Source organism: Equus caballus, chromosome 12, assembly GCF_041296265.1.
Source record: "Equus caballus isolate H_3958 breed thoroughbred chromosome 12, TB-T2T, whole genome shotgun sequence".
In the NCBI taxonomy this organism is placed as follows: Eukaryota; Metazoa; Chordata; class Mammalia; order Perissodactyla; family Equidae; genus Equus; species Equus caballus.
The window spans coordinates 47,904,385-47,924,892 of record NC_091695.1 but is presented as its reverse complement, the minus strand read 5'-3'; the positions used below and the strand labels follow the sequence as shown (position 1 = coordinate 47,924,892).

Genomic DNA, 20,508 nt, shown 5'->3' with positions numbered 1-20,508 from the left:
CCGAGCGGCCGCGGCCCGGTACCCAGTCCGGCCCCCGGGGAGGCTGCGCGCAACCCCTCCCCTTGCCGCGCGCACACTTTGCGGACCCTGGTGCAGCCAGGACCGCGGGATCCGGACGCTCTGTGCGGGGCGCAGCCTGCGGGGGCTGACCAGGGAAGAGCCCCTTCCTCTCTCCTTCTCCCCTCCCTCAGGCTCCTTGGATATCCGAGAAGGCTCCCTGGAGGAGATGATGCTCTCGCGATGGTGATGCCAAAGTAGCCAGCCGGCGCTTTGTTCACACCCCTCCCTGGGACGGGAACCTGGGTGAGGCCCGAGAGTCAGGGGGTCTGGCCTGAAAATCCTACAGCGAAATTCTAGACAGCCAAGCCCTTGTCCCGTGGACAGGTGGAGTTGCTGACCGCCGTTAGAGGAGTCTGTGTTTGGAAGGGGCACTGAGAGGGTGTCCCCTAGACCCGTGTTGTGTCTAGACGGCCCAAGTCACTTGTATGAGAACCTCCAAATATTGTGTATTTCTTGCACACCGTGGTGGTGCCAGTAGCACAGGGAGGCCAGCCCCACAGTCCTGCTGTCTTCCCGAAGGTGTGGGGGCCGGGCCCCAATGCCCTCACTGCCTGGGCGATGAGGAAGTGGAAGGGTGACATATCAAGTGAGGGGTGTCCTCTCCACAGGTGACGGAGCAAGTCTGTGGCCAGGTGTCGTGCAGGTGAAGAGCTGGAAACCTTCTGTGTCTGCAGGAACTCTAGCACAAATGACCACTGACCGCTTGAAACACAGCCACTGCCGCGAGCGAGGAAGGGAGTCTTTTGTCGTCATCGTTCGTTGTAGTTTAAATGTGAGTAGCCGTGGTGGCCAGTGGCTGCCACTTTAGACAGAAGCCTGATCGCATTCATCTCTGCTCTAATAGTTTCGTAGTTTGCTTGGTGATTAATTTTAAAGTTTGTTTTGGCTTCATGCTTGTGTAAGAGCCACAAGCACACGTTGATACCCAGTGTTATGTTTGTGCACGTGAAAGTGACACTATAATCAAAATAACGTAAGTCTTCACTTGGGGGTCTGCCAGGATGCATTTTGGTTGCAAAGGAGGCAGAACAGACCTCCGGCGTGAGGAACCTGGTCAGGATGTCCTGGGTGCCCTCGTGTCCTGTCAGCTCCCCGCCATCCACAGTGATGAGGACATTCCTGCCAAAGTTGTGAGCTGTATCCTCAGAAAAGGGTCTTCCCTGAGCCCTCTGGGAAGGGGGCAAAGGGAGATATTGAGCTCACCCTCAGGGACCAGGGGCAAGGGCAGAACCAAGCACGCTGCATCCTCGGTCCCCCATCTCCAAAGCAAGTCCTGCCCGGCTGGCTTGTTCTGTCCCCTGCCTCGGGCTGGCATCAGATATTTAGCTGTGTGCCAGGTGCCCTTCCAGACGCTGGCTGTGGGGAGCCGGGCAGCCGGGAGCCGGGCAGCCAGGAGCCCTTCCCTTGAATAACTTAGGCCCTGGGGAGGGTGACGGATGTTACCCCACAATGTTTATGTCCATACTGGGAAGGGAGGGAACTCCCAGGATACTTGAAAGAGAGTCACAGATGGGGGCGCTGTTGCAGCCTGGGGGCTTGGAGGCGTTGACAACGGATCCAGGCCCTTAGGAGGGGGGAGGCAGCCCTGCAGCGCCTGGGGAGGAGCAGTCCAGGCACAGAGGGGCAGGTTGGAGGAACAGAAAGGAAGGCAGTGGGATGCAAGCAGAGGGATGGTGAAGAGGCGGGACGCTGAGGTCGGGGGCAGGTGGAGGTGAGGGGGCAGGTGAAAGCCAGAGTGGGGCTTTGTTCGCTTCTGACTGCAGTGGGAGTGACCAGAGGGTTTCCCCAGGGAGCCTCAGGCCTGCTCCAGATTGAGTGGGAACACAGACGGCAACAGGCTGCCTTGGCTCCACGGTGGAAGCAGCTCTCAGCGGCACCTGGGGGCTCGCTAGGAAATGGCTGCGAGGGTGTAAGGACCACCTCCAGGTGCCTGGCACCTGGGGGCTCTCCCCGGGGACCACTTCTGAAGTGCCCTGTCCAGTGGCCCATCAACTTGACCTTGTGAGGACCTCAGGGGACCCACCAGCAGCGTATTGGTCAGGGCTCTCCAGAGAAACAGAACCAGGAGGAGATGAAGGAGCTTTATTATGAGGCATTGGCTCCTGTAGTTATGGAGCCTGAGGACTGCCAAGGTCTGCCGTCTACAAGCTGGATGCCCAGGCGAGTGGATGGTGTGTTCCCAGTCTGAGGGCCGGAGAAGATGAGCTGAGATGTCCCAGCACACGGGGTGAGGCGGGAAAAGGAGTGAATTCCTGCTTCCTCCACCTTTGTTCCTCCAGACCCTCGGTGGACGACGAGGCCCACCGCACGCGGGAGGGCCGTCTGCTCTCCTGCATCCAGTGATTCCAAAGCTCATCTCATCTGGAAACACCTTCCCAGACGCCCCCAGATATAACGTTTATCTGGGCACCCTGTGGCCAGTCATGCTGACACACAACACTAAACGTCACTGGCAGTGATGAGATGACGTGTACCAGTGTGATCGGGGGGCAGGTGGGCCATCCCGGGGGTGCGTCCTGAGAAAGACTCTTGTTGTCAGCTGGATGCTGCCCCAGCACTCGTGGAGGAGCACCCAGATGGGCTGCAGGGAGAATGAGGGAAGGAGGGGCAGGGCTGTGCCTGGGATGGGAGACCCCTCCCTGCACTTTGCCCTGAGGGCAGTTGGGGCTGATGGTTTGATGGGCAAGTAGCAGGCAGCAGGGCGAGAAGAGCAGGCCTTTCCTGGCCAGCTGGCTTTGGCTTGGAGTCTGCCCCTCTGTGTGGCTTCGGACTGGTTCCTCAGTTTCCCCATCTGTGGCAGAGCAGCTCCCTGCGTTCTTGGGTTGGTGGAATGCAAGGATTTTTGCAAGCACTTGGAGCAGGGCCTGGCCCTGAGGCAGGAGGTCACTGCCTCCTTTAAGCTTCTTTGACTGAGAGGCTTGTCCACCAGGCACAGCCCCAGGACTGGTGACTCACCACTCTCTTGGGGGGCACACACACTGTCGTCCTGTCCAGGGGGAATCACTGAACCCCACCCCCCTGCCTTGATTTCCTGTGGAAATAAGAGAGGACCACCCAGATGAAACCGACAGAGGCTGTTTATGCAGAGGCTGCTATAGCAAGGGACCCAACCACCCTCACTGCGTTTGGCAGAGACTCACAGAGCCGGAGAGGGACAGCTTTATATTAAAAAAAAAAAAAAAAAAAAGGGAGAGTTTAACATCCGAAAAACAACCAATGTCATACACTATATTAATAGAATAAAGGACAGAAGTCATGTGACCATCTCAATAGATGCAGGAAAAGCAGTTGACAAAACCCAACACTCTGTCACGAGGGAAGCGTTTGGAACAGAGTGGAACTTCCCCATTTGATAAGGGGCGTTACAAAGCCCCTAGCTAACCCCTACCCATTGTGAAGGATGGGAGTTCCCTCAGACCAGGAGCAAGACGAGGACGTCCACTCTACCCGCTTGCATGCCACATTGTCCTGGAGGTTCTGGCCAAGGCAATTCGGCAAGAAGAAGAAATGAAAGGCGCCTAGATTGGACAGGAGGGCGTAAACCATCTCTATTTGCAGGTGACATGATGCTGTGTATAGAAAATCCTGAGAAATCAATCTGCAGAAAAACTATTCCAACTAATAACCATGTACGGCAATTGGCAGGATCCAAGATCAACATACAAAACTCAGTCTTATTTCTATACACTAGCAATGAACGATCCAAAAATGGAATTAAGAACATAATCCCATTTGTAATAGCAGCAAACAGAACAAAATCCCTAGAAATAAATTTAGCAAAAGAAATCTAAGACTTGTACACTGAAAACTACCAAACACCGTCACAAGTAATTAAAGAAGATCTAATAAATGGAAGGATATCCGATGTTCACGGAGCAGAAGACTTCATATTGTGCCCACGTCAGTATGCCCCAAATGGACCCACAGCTTCAATGCCATACCTATCAGAATCCCAGCTGGCTTTTTACAAGCTCGTCCTCAAATCCACATGGAAATGCAAAGGCATCTCGAAGAGCCAAAACAACTTGGAAAAAGAAGAACAAAATTGTTGGACTCACGCTTCCTAATTCAAACTTACTGCGAAGCTACAGCGATCGATACAGCGTGGTCCTGACATGAGGACAGGCAGACAGACCATTGCAATGGAACTGAGACTCCAGAAATAAACCCTCGCATTCATGGTTGATTGGTTTCATGCCAAGACCATTCAATGTGGGAAAGAACGGTCTTTTTAACACATTGTGCTGGGACCACTGGGTATCCACGTGGAAAAGGATGACGCCGGGCCCCTACCTCACGCTGTACACAAAAATTAACTCAGCGTTAACTCAAAATGGGTGATAGACCTCAATGTAAGAGCTAAAACTGTAAAACTCTTAGAGAAAGACATGAGTGTAAATCTTTGTGACTTTGTGTTAGACCGTGGTTTCTTATATATGACACCAAAAGCGCAAAGTAAGAAAAAAGTAGGTAAGTTGGAGTTAGTCAAAATTTTAAACTTCTGTGTGTCAAAGGATATCATCAAGAAAGTGGAGGGGCCAGCCCTGCGGCCAAGTGGTTAAGTTCCCGTGCTCTGCTTTGGTGGCCGAGGGTTTCACTAGTTCGGATCCTGGGTGTGGACCTAGCACCGCTCATCAAGCCATGCTGAGGTGGCGTCCCACACAGCAGAACTAGAAGGACCTACTGCTAGAATATATAACTATGTACTGGGGGGCTTTGGAGAGAAGAAGGAGAAAGAGAAGAAAAAGATTGGCAACAGATGTTAGCTCAGGTGCCAATCTTTAAAAAAAAAAAAATCTGGAAAAAAGAAAAGAAAGTGGAAAGACAACCCATGAAATGGGAGGAAATCTTTGCAAATCGTGTCTCTGATAAGAGACTAGTGTCCGTAACATGTAGGGAGTTCTTCACAACAACCGGAAAGCAAACAACCCAACTTAAACAGTGGACGAAAGATCTGGATAAAGATTTTCAAAGAAGACAAACAGATGGTCAAAAAGCACATGGAGAGGTGCTCAGCCTCGCTAACCGTCAGGGACGTGCCAATCAAAACCACAAGGAGATAGCACCTCCCACCCACTAGGATGGCTATCATGGAAGGACAGGCTGTAACAAGTGTTGACTAGGACGTGGAGGAATCGGAGCCCTCATTCATTGCTGGTGGGAATGCAAAATGGGGCGGCCGTTTTGGAAAAGTCAAAATGCTAAACATAAAGTTGCCACATGACCCAATAAGTCCTCTTAAGTATATTCCCAAGAGAAATGAAAATAGATGTCTATACAGAAGTGTGTACACGAGTGTCATTGTTCACAACGGCTAAAGGGCAGAAACAACCCAAGTGTCCATCATCAGATGACAGCTAAGCCAGCTGTGGTATAGCCACACCATGGAGTATCATTCAGCCGTAAAAAGGAGTGACATGCTGACACCTGCTCCAGTGTGGATGAACCTTGAGGACGTTGTGCTGGGTGAAGGAAGCCGGACACAAAAGGACAGGTCCTGTAGGATTCCATTGTGTGCAATGTCCAGAACAGGCAAATCCACAGACAAAAAGTAGATTCGTGGTTGCCTGGGGCTGGGGGGTGGGTGTGGGGAGCGACTGCTAATGGGTATATACAGGGTCTCTTTTTGGGGTGTTGAAATGTTAAATTAGGTAGTGGCGATGATTGCACAACTCTGTGAATATGCTAAAAACCACTGAACAGGGGCCGGCCCAGTGGTGTAGAGGTTAAGTTTGTGCGCTCTGCTTCGGCAGCACAGGGTTTGCCAGTTCAGATTCCAGGCATGGACCTAGGTACCACTCATCAGGCCATGCTGTGGCAGCGTCCCACATACAAAATGGAGGAAGATTGCCACAGATGTTAGCTCAGCGACAATCTTCCTCAAGCAAAAAGGGGAAGATTGGCAACAGATATTAGCTCAGGGCCAATCTTCCTCGCCAAAAAAAGAAAGAAAGAAGAAAAAGGAGAAAACAGTTTCTCGATTTTTCCAATGACTTAAAAAAAAACCAAAACACTGAACTGTACACTTTAAATGAGTAAATTTTATGGTATGTGAATTCTGTCTCAATAAAGCTGAAAGAAAAGGGAAGGTTTCAGGTGTGTTCTGATTGGAGGCTGTGGGCCTGCGGGAGTTGGAGGTGGCCAACCAGGAGTGGGCATCCCATGTGATTGGTTTGAGGGGGGCGTTTGTGGCTTTCTCTGGGCGGTCCTGAGTTGGGGGCAAAAAAAGAGAATCTGGTGGTCTTGGCTGTGCCTCGAACCTCTGGGCTGATCGCTCCAGAGGTTGTCACTCGCCTTCCTGGACTTCCTGTGTGGGTCGGAATTCTGCTGTTGCATATGGCCTGTCCTTGTCCGTTGGTACGTCAGTCTCTCGTTCCTCGCGGACAAGGTGGGGATGTTAGTGCACCTGCGCCCGGGTGTTGCGAGGCACGAGTTAGCCCACAGAGGGTGCAGGGTGCAGTCTGGGGCCAGGTGGATGCTCACTCAGCTTCTCCAGGGTGCTCTGTGCCAGCGCTGCGCTCACCGGGGGCTTGACCTCATGGAGCTCCCTCTTTGTAAATTAGAGGGCTCAGCTTAGTGACCGGAGCTGGAAAGGGCCCAGGAGGTGATGTGGACTGAGCATGCTGGGAGGGAGAATTCTCAGGGAGCTTTGCCTAATACTTGCGGGGCTGGGGGCACTTCCTGGCCCAGATGATAGCAGAGTCCTGGGGGCTGCTTCCTGCTGGGGAGTGGGATCCGGGGCCGCCTCCGCTCTCCTCTAAATCGGTGAGTCAGGACCCCATTCCCTGAGGAAGGGCTGGGTGGGACGAGGTGGACGGGGGTCTGTCCTGCTGTGACCTGGGCTGCCTGAGATGCCCTGGGACTTCCGGCCCTTTGGAGCAGTGACTTTGGGAGGCCCTCTGAGCTGCCCCTACTCCACCCGTGGGGTTTGCAGGAGCTGGGATGGGGCAGCACGGATGACAGAGCTCCTGCTTCTCAGAATTACTCGGCCCATCCAGACCTGGCCTTTGGCCACTGTCAACCTGCTCTGACCTGACTCCGGCCCCTCCTGTCCCCCCACCCCCACCCCCTGTCGTCACCATCCCCTAGGAGGAGGGGACCTCGGTGCTTTCCCTGTGCCTCCAGGCCCTATTCCAGCTCCAGGGACCCTCAGGGTCCAGGCCTTCAGCCAGAGGCTCCCAGGGGTCTTTCTCCCCCTGGACGAACTCAGACACCAGCTATCAACATTGCCTTCTTTACATCAACACGATTGGGGCCACAAAGAGGACGCTTGGGTCCCGGAACGTACTTGTGGGGAGGGGGCTGCCCGGCTGAGACCTGAAAGAGAAATGGGCCATGCACAGGAGAAGGAGGGGTGCCCACACAGGTGGGGGCCGAGGCGGGGCTACTGAGAGCAGGAAGTTTGGTTGAAGGTGGGTCTTTCAAAAGTGGGAAGCTTGTTGGGGACTGGTAACGCCCAGGCTGCAGGGGTCCCCAGCAGGGGAGGGGTCGGGGACCTAACTGTCGTGGATGCTTCTCCTTGGAGAGTTGATGGGTCCCCATGAGCCCAAGGCTTCGAACAGGCTGCGGACGAGGAGGGTGTCCTGCCAATGGAGACTGCAGGCTGTGGCGTGGGGGCGGGCGTCCTCAGTATCTGAACCGTGGTGGGGGTGGGGGGGTGGTATGTGGTTTCAGTTCTTAAGATTAAGGAAGAGGAATGCAGTCAGATCTGCCTCCTGTCACAGCTTCACCAAAGGGCCGGCTCTGGTCTCCAAATGACTACATAATCGGGAGAGAAAATGTCAAAGCCACGCCCTCAGATGGCAGGTGGGAGCACCTTGGCGGATGAGGGGGCAGGGCGCAGGGGAGCAGAGACGGGCCCTGGGGTCGCAAAGGTTCCACCCAGGAGCCAGGATTTGACCATGGGCAGTGGGTCTTCAGGCAGTGGGGCTCCAGGCTTCTGCAGAGGAGGGCACGATGCTCATCAGGAATTTGGATGCCTTTGGCCGTGACATTGAAGACAGATTGGGGGGGAGGGGGAGGGGGCAGTCATCCAGGGGCCCAGGTGGGCGACGGAGAGGCCAGATGGAGCCACAGCGTGACAACAGGGCTATTTGGGGGACAGCCCAGGTGATGGGCAGGCGGGAAGGGGGCGCTGAGGGAGGCTCCCAGGCTTGGCTGTATCGGGGTGGAAAGGCCATTTCCTGAGGTGGGGGCACCGGCGCAGGGGAGGGTGGAGAAGGAGTCCCCCCAAGTAGAGGGCCTGAGTCTGCCAGGAGGGTAGGAAAGGACCTCAGCGGAGAGAACGCCGAGGTTCGACCTCCCCTCTGCTCGTCCCCGTCCCCAAAGTGCGCCGGGGCTCCGCGACGGCTGCCTGTACCCCCATCATTCAGGCCTCACTCTCTCCCCACCCCTACCAGCAAGGGCAGAGGGTGGCAGGGGACGTGGCAGATCCAGTGCGGGCACTTCCCACTGGGTGCCCAACCTGAGGGCACTGGACCTGGGCTGAGCCCTGAATCTGGGTGCAGCCAAGCAACCTTCGACCTCAAACACAGGCTCAGGTGGCCAGGCCTGCCCAGGGGGATGGGATAGCGGGGCAGGCCAAGTCTCGGGGGTGGGCAGGGAGCATATACGGGGTCCAGGATGGGTCCTGGCTCCAGCCTGCTTCCTTCCCAGAGTCCTGGGGTGGGTGAGCCAGGCTTCCTGGAGGGGTGGGGTCTGCGTTGGAGGCCCCCCAGCCGACCTTGGACCTTGTCGGGCACGTGGGTCTGGCTCGATCAGCTGCAGGGCAGCAGCTCCCACGGCCCTCTCCTTTGGGACACTCTGGGGTCAGATCCCGTCACCCACTGGGGCCGGGTGCTGCTGTGCGTCCCCGTTAGAGCAGAGGGCCCTGGCTAAGCACAGCCCCTGCCTCTCCTAAATGGCATTCAGAGTGGACCCTAAATCCAATGACAAGTGTTCTTATAAGAGAAAGGCGGAGGGAGACTAGAGAAAGACTCAAGGAGAACGTCATGTGAAGATGGAGGCAGAGATTGGGGTGATGCCTCTACAAGCCAAGGAGCCCCCAAAATTCCCTGGACCAGATTCTCCCTCACAACCCTGGGAGGAACCAACTCTGCTGACAGCTCCCTCTTGGACATCCAGCCTCCAGGACTGCGAGAAGTAAACTGCTATTGTCTGCGCCCCGTCCGCAGTGCCTTGTTACGGCCGTCCGAGCGGACTCACACAGGTGAGATGAGATGGTTAGCAGGTGACACTGCGGGGTACTGACCCATCAGAAGGGCCTGGCCACAGTGCTGAGCATCCTTCCAGGAGTCCTCTGTGGTGCCCTGGATGGATCCTGGGGGATTGGCTGGGGTGGCCTCGTGGGGACACCTGGAGGCTCGAGGCAGGGGCTGCTTATGAGTCTGTATGGAAGTAGCTTAGCATTTTAACAGCCAGTGTGGGCGTGCCAGTGCCCACCACGAAACGCTAGGCCTGGGGGACGAGCAATACCCTCAGGTCCCGGGGTGGAGAGGTGTCAACCCAGCTAGAGGCCTGGACACCTCCTGAGGATTCATTGTCTGGAAAGAGTCTGCGATTGGGTTTCCTGAGAAAGACACTCTGAGACAGAGAGGTCAGGCCAGAGGTTTCGTGGGGAGGACTTGGAGCAAGCGTGTGAGAGAGCCCCGGAAGCAGGGCGGGCAGAGGCGGATGTCGAGCTTTGACGGGCTCCCGAGGACGAAGGCTTCGCATGGTACCTCAGGACGTCTCTGGCCCTTGAGAGATGTCCTGAATTGAGGCAGAGGAACCAGCCTTTTTGCTTCGTCCTCTGGTCATTCGTTGGGTCCAGGCTGCCAGCAGGGAGGGGGCAAAACCTCAGGTGGGGCAGCTCCCCTTGGCGGGGGCATTTCCTAGGGAGGGACACTGCGTGAGCATCGCCTGCTGGGGGAATGACCCTCTAGTCAGCATTCCTGTCTCAGGCTGTGGCTGCTGCACTGGCCCACTCTCCAGTAAAATGGGCAGGGAGATACCAAGAGACCCCGGTGGGCCACCCAGGCCCCATTGTGGATCAGCAGTCCTACTTCCTCATGGTCACTGTCAGTCTCCCTGACAGTCTGGGGACTCCTTGTCCTGCCTCTGGGTCCCTGGGGACAAAGAACCCAAAGTGACAAAGCAGGAGCTATGGCCTAAAGGTCAGCGGGACTCCTGCCGTGTCCACTGGTGGAATGGTCCTCCTCTGATCCACACAGCCTAGTGGAGAGGCAGCAAGCGCAAGTCCCACGTGGGTCACTGGGAGTGAAGCCGGGTACCTGAGGGTTACTGTAAATATTCAATGAGGCTAAGTTACAGATCAGGGATAACCAGCCCCCAGCTGCCCTTGATCCCCAGAAGTCAGGTTGCCCAAGGGCTTGTCTGGAGTGCAAGAAACACAGATTACCTCTTTGTTTCTCTTCAATGCCTCTTCCCAAGCCCCTTAGCTCTATAAAACCCCCTGCTTTCTTCTCTTGTTAAGGTGGATTTGGGAGGACCTATCCTCCTGCCTTCTCATTTTGGCCAATTCAAATAAACCTTTCCGCATCTCCAAGCACTGCGTCTCAGTGACTGGTTTCCTGTGCATCGGGCACACAAACTTGAGATTAAGAGGTTCGGTATCAGGAGTGATGGTGAGTGAGGCCACCCCCGCTCTATCCCTCATTCCAAGACTCAATGGGGATGGTGCACCACATGGTGCTTGTTGGTTTAGAGTGAATGCTGCATCCTGCAACGTGATGCCCCATTCTCAAATGGTGTCAGCCCAGCGGTGGCCTCAGCTGAGCTTTCCAAAGGCAGCTCCCATGCTCTGGGGGGCTGGCGGCCTCTGAGTGCTGTGGTCTCTGCTGGGAACTGCATGGCCACAGGCCCACTGCCACACCTCCTGTCAAGTCATAAAGTGGGTCCCTTGGTCCAGGGTGATGCCATGCACATCCCGTGTTGGTGGGTCAAACACTTTATAAGTCCTCATAGAGTGGGGTGGGCTGAGATCCTGTGGTCGGGGATGATCAGCCTGGTGTGTGTGTCAGTTCCACTGAGGATGCAAAGCTGCCCCTTGCAGTGGGAAGTCTCCAAAGTGAGTGGTTTACCTGAACGCCCCCCTCAAGGGTGGCACCATAGCTGGGGCTCAATAGCAGCCTGTGACTGGCAGGTTGGACATTTGGCTGCGGTCCTAGCTGGATCAGCCTTGGTGGATGAGGCCATGCTGTTGGCCCCATAGACAGCCTCCACGTCTGTCCCCAAGGCTACCCCATTCATTGGCCCAGTGGGCCAGCATTTGGGAGGCCAGTGTCAGAGGCCATTCTACCTGTCGGTTGCTTATTGCCTCTCCTGGAGGACACAAACACGTGGTACCAAGATCTTGCCCCTCACGGCCAATCCCGTAGGTTTACCACGTGCCTCTTCCCCAGGGGCGCAGGGCAGGATAACGGCCCCCCAGAGATATCCAGGGCTCCTTCTTACTGGGGGTGGAATAGGACTCACTCGCGAGATTGGTGGCCACGTACCATGTACCCAACGCTGTGTCACTCTGCTCTAGCGAAGATGTCATAGCTGGCCCAGCAGCTGCCACTGGGCGACTGCTCGGTTGACTTATGTACTGGTCAGGGTCCTCCAGAGGGACACAGCCAATAGGATAAATATACACAAAGGGATTTATCATAAGGAGTTGGCTCGTGTGATTATGGAGGCCCAGAAGTCCCAAGCTCAGCAGTCTGAAGGCTCGAGAACTGGGAGACCAATGGTATAAGGTCTGGTGCAACTCTGAAGGCAGGAGGAGACCCTGGCTCCAGCTGGAAGGCTGTTGGGCAGAGAGCACGCTCGCCCGCACTAGGGAGGGCCGGGCCTCGGCCCTCGTTCCTTCCTTATCTATCCTTTCAAATGTTAATCTCTATGAGAAACGCCCACACAGACATGCCCAGAATAACGGTTGACCAAATGTCTGGGCGCCCCAGGGCCCAGTCGGCTTGACACAAGTTCGCAGTGGTCTGCCAGCATCCTCCGCCATTCCTCCCGTTTTGTGCAGCTGGACTGGTGAACTAATTGGGGGCGATGGTGGTCTCTCGGAGGGGCACCATTCGCTGCTCCTCCCCAGCGTGTGTATTATTCTTGTTTTCCTGTCTTGGCTATGGTGGAGGGGCAGTTTCAGAGGCTTCTGCTGTGATGGTTTTTGCTCCCCTGGACCAACAACCTACGGGGGAGTTCTGCCAGCCACTAAGATGGTCCGGGTATACATTTGGGGTCTGGGGGGAATAAGCAGTGGTCCAGGGACCCAGTAGTGGCCTGGTTCAGTGTGAGCCACCAAGCCTCCATGGCCTCCATACGCCCTCCTCTGACAGGGCCACACTGGTGCCTCCATCCCTGGCTGTCAGTGCCAGCTTGGCGCCCAGGTCCAGCAGCCTCGAAGAGCCTGCGTGCTCTCCTTTCCCCACGATGTGGTTCTGAATTACATCTCCAGTCGTGGTGATGGCTTTGGGGGTGGGGCAGGGCCGCTGGGGTCCACCACATCCATGCACCATGGCATCTCAGGGTCCTTCCTAAGGGGACCTGACTCCTCCTTTGGTCAGTGGTTACGGGTCTGAAAACTAGCTCAGGCAGGGGACCATGCCTTGGGCTGCCGTGACAAACACTACACAAAGATGGCTCATACTGGAAAAATGTATTGTCTCCCAGTCCTGGAGGCTGGCCATCTGAGATCCAGGTGTGGGTGGGCCTGGTTCCCGCTGAGGCCTCTCTCCTTGGCGTGTAGACGCCGTCTCTTCCCTGTGTCCTCACATGGTCGTCCCTTTGTGTGTGTCTGTGTCCTCATATCCTCTTCGTATAAGGACGCTAGTTACACTGGATTAGGGCCCACCCTAGTGACCTCATTTTACCTTAATCACCTCTTTAAAGACCCCATCTCCAAATACGGTCACATCTGAGGTGCTGGGGGTCAAGACTGACATATGAATTTGGGGGACATGGTTCAGCCTGTAATAGGCTGGCCGTTCTCAGCCTCCTGAGCAGACCTTGTTAATTTCTTTTGCTCATAGAGATGGTGCAGTATCCTTGCTGGCTGCCCATGGGTCTCACCTAGGAATGCCATGTTTTACTGATGGTCTCTCAGCTCTCTGCCGGTCACTGAGCCCCTGGCTCCAAGACCACCCTGCTGGGCCTCTGATAATGCACCCTCCTTGCTTCTGATGTTTGGGTGCTGCTCCTGGCCTTCTGCTGTTTCGGGTCCCATTGTCCCAGGTGCTCTGGGAGTACAGTTCTGAAAGAGCATCCCTGCCATCGGCCTGGCCCACAGTGGCCGGCCTCCACTCGCCTTCTCGCTGATGCTGGTGCTCTCCTCACCCGAACACTCCTGTTACATTGGTAAATGAAGTTTCCTTTAGGGCCTCCCACAGAGCACAACCCGCTGGTGGGGTTTCTGGCTGTGATCGGCTAAATAAGGACCCCAGAGATATCCAGGTTCTAATCCCTTTGCAGATGCGATGAAGCATTCTGAAATGAGGAAATTTAGCCTGTTTCTCCGGGTGGGCCCGATGTCATCACCAGGGCCCATAAGGGAGGCAGAGGGGGATTTGGCAGAAGAAGGTCATGCGAGGATGGAAGCAGAGGGAGATTGGAAGATGCCAGGCGACTGGCTTTGAAGACAGAGGAAGAGGCCATGATCCACGGAATGCCATTCTAGAAGCTGGAAAAGCCCAGGAAAAGGACACTCCCTTAGACTTTTCGGAGGGAACAGGGCCCTAAGGCATCTTGATTTCAGTTTCATTTTCTGGCCTCCAGACTGTGAGAAACCACAAAACCGTTTTAAGCCACCAAGTTTTCAGGAATTTGCACATGTTTACAGCAGTGAGAAGAAACGAATACACTGGTCTTCCGAGCTCATATCCAATCTGGCATTCCTGCTTTCCTGAGTTCTGGCATTTTTACCTCCTTTAGTGTTATAGACTGAGTAGTCCCCCCAAAACACGTATGTTGAAGCCCCAACCTCCCATGTGGCTGTATTTGGAGATCGGGTCTTGTGTGGGGGGCACTATAGCTGGTGTAGTGAATTAAGAATCTGCAGATGATGACCTGCTGAATGATGGGGCACGAGCCACCCACACGGGGTTAGCAGGTTGCTCCCTGGGCGTCCCAGCTCCCACTCTGCTGGGGAAGTGAAAACCCCAGGGTCATTTTGACGCAAGGCGCCATTTCAGGACCATCACACAAAGGAAGTGGGGTCACAGGTTTATCACCATAGATCCAGGAGCTGGGGGGCAGGGAGATGGGGGAAGGGCAGTCCTCTGTCCAGGTCCTGAGCCCGCAGGAGACGGATAGCAGGGCGGTGGGCACCTGTTATGTGCAGGGTGGTTGGGGCAGAGAGCACTCACTTTTCTCGGGCTCCACTCTGAGCAGTCGTTTTGAAAGGTGTCCTGGGAGAAGCAGAGGGAGCTCGAGGCGGGCCTCCTGCGCTCGGTCCTTCTCTGAACGTCCAGGCTCGGTGCGAGCGGAGCCGTCCTGCTGGGAAGTGCCGGGCAGCCACTCAGAGTGGCTATTTCCTCATCACAGGTCTTTAGGGAGGTGACTAAGGTAAAATGATGTCACTAGGGTGGGCCCTGATCCCATCTGACTGGGGTCCTTCTAAGAGGAGATGAGGACACAGACACGCACAGAGGGACGACCCTGCGAGGACACAGGGAGGAGACGGCGTCTACACACCAAGGAGAGAGGCCTCAGGAGGGACCTGCCCTGTGAGAGCCCCCGACATTTGACCAAACATGATTCTGGGCGTGTCTGGGAAGGTGTTTCTGGATGACATTAGCATTTGAATGTGTGGACTGAGTAAAGCAGATGGCCCTCCCTAATGTGGGTGGGCCTCATGCAACCAGTCGAAGATCTGAATCAAACAAAAGGCTGAGTAAGAGGGAACCCCTCCTGCCTGACTGTGAGTGGCAACATGGGCCTTTCCCTGCCTTCAGTGGACTGAAATGTTAGTCCTTGTTGGGTCTCAAGCATGTGGGCTTTGGGACTGAAACTCATATATATGGTTGGCTCTCCGGGGTGTCAAGCCCTCAGAATCAGACGAACTACAGCACCCAGTTTCCTGGGTCTCCAGCCTGCTGGCTGCAGATCTCAGGACTTGTCGGCCTCTGTAGTCGCATGAGCCAATTCTTTATAACGAGTCTCTTTCTATGTATATACATATCCCATTGGTTCTGTTTCTCTGGAGAACCCTGACTGATACACTGCGTCCTTGGAATTGTTCCAAGAGTGTGACGTCAGCATGGGAGCTGGTTCCAAGGGACTGCGTCTCTGTCCTTGGAGCTGGGTGTGCAGGATCTGGATGCCACCAGCTCAGGGTCATCTTCTCCAGCCCAATCCCGGTATCCGTGCCTGGGGGGACAACCCACCCAACACCAGCTGACCTCCCATCTCAGGCAACCCTCACCTCTGCTGCCGTGAGTGAGCCCATTGCCACCTCTTGGATCTCGTTGATCTTGGGACCTCCCACCACTTCTGAGCCTTCCAGTTCGCCCTGTGTGTATTTCACTCAACTCCTTATTCGTCAGAGGGGACCTCAGTCTCCCTGGAGGGCTCGTTAGAACACCATTGCCGGCCCCACCCCAGCACTTCTTTGTCAGGAGGTCAGGAGTGGGGCCCAGGGATTTTGATTTCTCCCACATTCAGGTGACACGGCTGGTCCAGGCGCCACACTTCAAAACTACACCATGTTACAGTAACGAATAGACCCTGAGATCTGAGGTTTTTTTTATTTTTCACTCGCGTGTGGTCTAATGTGGGTTAAGTACCTCTTCTGCATCTTCCAACTGTCTTTGGGAACATGCGGCCTCCAAGGTCACCTTGAAAGGGGAAGACTATGTAAGAAATAGATTACATCACTTCCCCTCTCATCCTATTGGTTGGAACTCAGTCACATGACCCCCGTGTGACCACACTGACCATGGGCAGGTTGGGAAATGTAGTCTTTCTGTTGGCCCAGGAAGAGGACTTGGTGCAGTGGATGGTGGCATTGTCTCTCCCACCAGCAGCCCTCTGCTCACCAGACAACTTACTCTTCTTACCTCCCACAGAGCACATTCTCTGCCTCCTAAAGCCGGTCTGGTCTCGACGTCCACCTCCAGGTCCAGAATCTCCAGGTGATGAGCACACTGGGTTGGGATATGCCTTGTCATGATCCAGCAGCCTTGACTTTAAAGTTGAGTTATCTGTCCCCCCCATGACAGATCGTGTTGGTGTCCCCAGGCCTCACCATGACCTGTGTCCAGGCTTCTGCTCTGTAACTTTGTGGCGCCCTCCCACTGAGGGGTGGGGAGTTTGCCCTTGACTCTGGTCTCAGTCACGTCACGTGCCTCACCCCCTGGACGTCCAGGACCTGGCGTGCAGGGACTGCTGTGTGACCTTTGCCCCGAGGCCTGGCGGGGCCTGTGACCCAGGTCTGGGTTCTGGAGGGCCCCCTTTGTTGCATTTGGCCCCTGGATTTGGGGCTTTCTGGTCCCTTGGGCCAGGAGGACTGAGACCACCAGTGCCCACGCCTCGCTCTCCCGTGTGCCTGAGGATTTGAAATGCCTGTCTGGTCTGAGAGCTGAAGTGTTTGTCCGCTTGGGTCACCCTGGGTCCATCTGGAGAGGCGCCCAGAATGCTGGCTGCCTCTATGCGCAGGGAGGAAGGAGGGCTGTCGTCCGTGGGCACAGGGCGCGGACCTGAGAGCCCCTGGTGGGGGCGTTTGAGAGTTGCCCAGGCCCCTTGCTGCCATTCTCCAGGACCTCCCACTGCACCCCTCACAGCATCTGTCACCTCCTCTCCTCCTCCTGCCACCCTCCTGCCTCCCAAGGGTGAGTGTTATGGATGGCGAGGGGGATGCCACATGGCCAGGGGTCCTCTGCCCAACTGCTGGGCCTCAGTTTCCTCTGTGTCTGCGATGCGACAGCACCAGGACCTCCTGGGACATGGAGTGAGTCAGCACCTGCAAGTGCACAGACCAGCGCTCATGTGGAGAGGCTGCTCCGAGCCTGCAGGGTTCCTACCATCCTGGGAGCCAGGGACCAGGACGCGGGAGCTTGGTACACAGCAGGCCAGCGATGGGGTGTCGTCGAGTCTCCAGTGTTATGTTTTATGTTTGTGAGATGTTGATATACGTAAGGAATTGTATATCAGTGTACAGAGAGAGGTGCAGAGAGAGCAAGTGTAGACACCTGTGCGCCCTGCCCAGCCCAAGCAGTGGGACATGGCCAGGACAGTGCGTGTCCATCTGCAAGGGGACCTGAGAGTTTTATTGTTCAGAGCTGAAAACCTGAGTGGCCAGCACACCCCAGTTGGTGAAGGAAGTGGCCAGGCTGCCACACGACATCTCCCGGGGGACAGAGGTGGAGCAGAGGCCCTGGCTGTGGTCTGGCCGCTGCTTCTGAAAAATTTGCAAAACCCCCTTCTGGGGAGACGGGGGAAAGAGTCACGAGGAAATCCTGGGAGGCCTGTGACCCACCACCCCCCGCCCCCAGCCAGGGTGTTGGAAGGGCAGCAGTGGGACCAGATAAGGGAGAGCTGGCAGGAATGTGACCAGGGGCATGGGCTGCTTCTTGTGGCACCAAAGCCAACTCAGGAGCCTGCTGCGGGTGAGAGTGTCGCCAGCTGACCCCAGTGGGGAGGAGGAGCTCATTGTCACTAGGTCAAGACAGGCCAAAGACTGAGGAGAGCTGGGCCGGGCTTGCCGGGGCACTCCGAGGACAGTGGACGTAGGACCTGGGTGCAGCTGTCCTCCAGCAGGATGCCCCTCGAGCCCCGTTCCTCCACACTCTGCCACAAGACAGGCTCCGCGATGGTAGAAGATTCAGCATCACACGGCCTGTCCCTCCTGCCGACCGCGGCAGGTCGGTCATCGGTGACAAAACGAGACATCAACTCTAAACAACGAGAGGGCCGAAGAAGAAATCATGATGGAAATTTAAAAATACCTAGAAGTGGATGATATTTGAAAAGCTACAGTAAAAACTCATGGGCCGCAACCAAGTGGAGCTTGGGAGACATGTGTGGTCTTGGTACTTAGATGAGACGGACGGCTGGAAGGGATGGAGCCAAGCATCCAACTGCAGAAGCCAGAAGGAGCACAACAGAGCAGCCCAGATAAAGCAGAAGGAAGGAAATAGTGCAGCTGGGGGCTGACTTGCTTTAACTGCCCTTGGTTAGTTGCCCGTTTGCAGAAGTAGTTAGCTAACGCTTTACTGAAACCCACCGTACAGATGAGATCTCTGACGCCTGGGTCACCATGGGCACAGGTGCTTGGGTTTTTCAGGAACTGAGGGTCGACTCCTTGTCCAGTTCAGGCTGGTTAAGACCACTAACTCATCCACTGGACCTGCACAGACGACCGATGGGTCACCCTTTGATGTCAACGAGCTGAAAACTCCACCCTCAGATCATGGTGACACTGCCATTTTGTGAACACGCGTCCCGTGAAGAGCCGTGAAGCTGGACTACGCTTGCTCAGATCATCAGCTACCTCCCTTCTCACCTCCAGTCATCTCTCCCCACTTCAGACCACCTGCCCCTTTATCCCATTGACATCCCTGATGCCCATTTCTCCAGGAGGAGGATTTGAGCTGAGTTCTCCTGTCTGCTCACTTGGCTGCTTTGTTATTAAACCCTTTCTGTTTGCAAACTTGTCTTGGCGATTGGCATAATCATGCGGCAGGCAAAGCAAACCTGGTTTACTAACAATAATAAAGAGCAGAAATTAATGAAATGAGGGGTGTCATTACAATAGAGAGGGTCAGGGGCCAACCCCATGGCCAAGTGGTTAAGTTGGCACACTCCACTTTGGTGGCCCAGGGTTTCGCCAGTTCGGATCCTGGGCGCAGACATGGCGCCACTCATCGAGCCATGCTGTGGCAGCGTCCCACATAGCAGAGCCAAAAGGACCTATAACTAGAATATACAGCTTGGTACTGGGGGGCTTTGGGGAGAGGAAGAAGAAGAAGGAGAGAAAAAAAGATTGGCAACAGATGTTAGCTCAGGGCCAATCTTTGAAAAAAAAAAATCAACCACTCTGGTGAATTGCTAACGAGTGATTCACATCTAAAAAGAAAAAAATAGAGAGGGTCAACAGTCAAAAGCTTCCCAAAGAGTTGAATGAGATTAACAGACTCCGGCAAATCAGATCGTGAAAAAACTAAAACAAAACAAAACATGTTAGGAAATTAAAAAGGGACATCATTGCTGATTCAGCAGGAGATTAAAACACTAAAGAATATTTCATTAGGTTGGCAGTTTCTTATAAAACCAAACATGCCACCACCACCCGCCCCAGCCCTGAACTGTTGGGCATTTATCCACAAGAAATGAAAATATATGTCCACTCAAAAACCTGTACACGAACATCCTTTGCAGCTGTTTTTCTAACAGTCCCTCAGTGATGTTTTCCAACATCAATGCTTAGTTCTCTGATTCTCTGGGCACCAGCTGGGGGGCCATTCAAGTCAGTTCTGACACCATCAACTCGGAATCAGCGTCAGATGCCTCAGGTTAGGGGCTCAGCTCCACTTCAGATGCCAATTACAAGTCCAGGGCCAACCAGCTGTGAGTGGGAACTCCCACGAACCCCTCCTCACATTTGATAATTTGCGAGGACGGCTCACCGAACTCAGGAAAGCGTTTTACTTATTATTACTGGTTTATTATAAAGGACGCAACTCAGGCAGAGACAGAGGGCAGAGCTGGACCCTGTAAGGTGTGGGGACAGGGCTCGGAGCTTCCTGCCCTCTCTGGGGGTGCCACCCTCTCGGCACGTCCACGTGTTGACCAACTAAACCTGGTCAGTTCAGGGTTTTGTGAAGGCTGCATCACACAGGCAGGATTGGTTAAATCATAGGCCATGGCCATTGGTGAGCCTCTCTCTCTTCCGGGGAGGTCAAGGGGTGGGGCTGTGATCACACGTGGTCTTTCTGGAGACCCGCCCCTGTCCTGAAGCCACCTGGGGGCCCTCAGCCACTAGTCATCTCATTAGCCTACAAAAGACCCTCTTATCACTCCGGAGATGCTTAGGGTCTTAGGAGCTGTGTGCCGGGGAACGAGAACAAAGACCAAATATTTATTTTTTATTATATCACAGGCCACCCTCTGGTCTTTGACTAGATCCCTTATAGCAAAACGATCCTAAAAGTCGAAAGCTCCTGGCACATTACTAGCTTAGTGCAGTCCGTCATATCATATGAGAACGTCTCCCCGACAAAGACACGCAGGTTTGCAGGCTTCCATTCGATCAGGTTCCAAAAGCAGGAGTGGTCTCGGCAATACCTGGCTTCTCCCTTCCAGGCGTCTGGTGTAATGGAGCTAAGAGCCAGCATCACCTCTTGCTCTGAGCCTCTTTCGAGGTGTTAATGTCACATTGGATTTCCCTCATTATGTAACTCATGTATTCATTCTTTTACCCTCAGCCACAGGACAAGACGAGGTTTTACAGACTAGACAGTA

General features: G+C 54.8%; 2 long non-coding RNA genes across 4 annotated transcripts; one reads left to right on the top strand and one right to left on the bottom strand.

Annotated features, from left to right (window-relative positions):
• Nucleotides 1-20: 20 nt before the first annotated feature.
• Nucleotides 21-3,324, top strand: LOC111776004 (uncharacterized). 2 transcript variants are annotated; one of them, XR_011423763.1, is made up of 3 exons: nt 21-303; nt 669-832; nt 2,340-3,324. It is a non-coding gene; the product is annotated as an uncharacterized lncRNA (long non-coding RNA). The 2 variants fall into 2 exon arrangements; XR_011423762.1 differs by having other exon boundaries at nt 169-303; nt 1,850-3,324.
• A 9,569-nt stretch (nt 3,325-12,893) lies between these two features.
• Nucleotides 12,894-16,328, bottom strand: LOC138916455 (uncharacterized). 2 transcript variants are annotated; one of them, XR_011423767.1, is made up of 2 exons: nt 16,107-16,328; nt 12,894-14,544 (listed from the first exon to the last, which is right to left on the bottom strand). It is a non-coding gene; the product is annotated as an uncharacterized lncRNA (long non-coding RNA). The 2 variants fall into 2 exon arrangements; XR_011423766.1 differs by lacking the exon at nt 12,894-14,544 and adding an exon at nt 15,776-15,884 and having other exon boundaries at nt 16,107-16,245.
• Between the last annotated feature and the right edge of the window lie 4,180 nt (nt 16,329-20,508).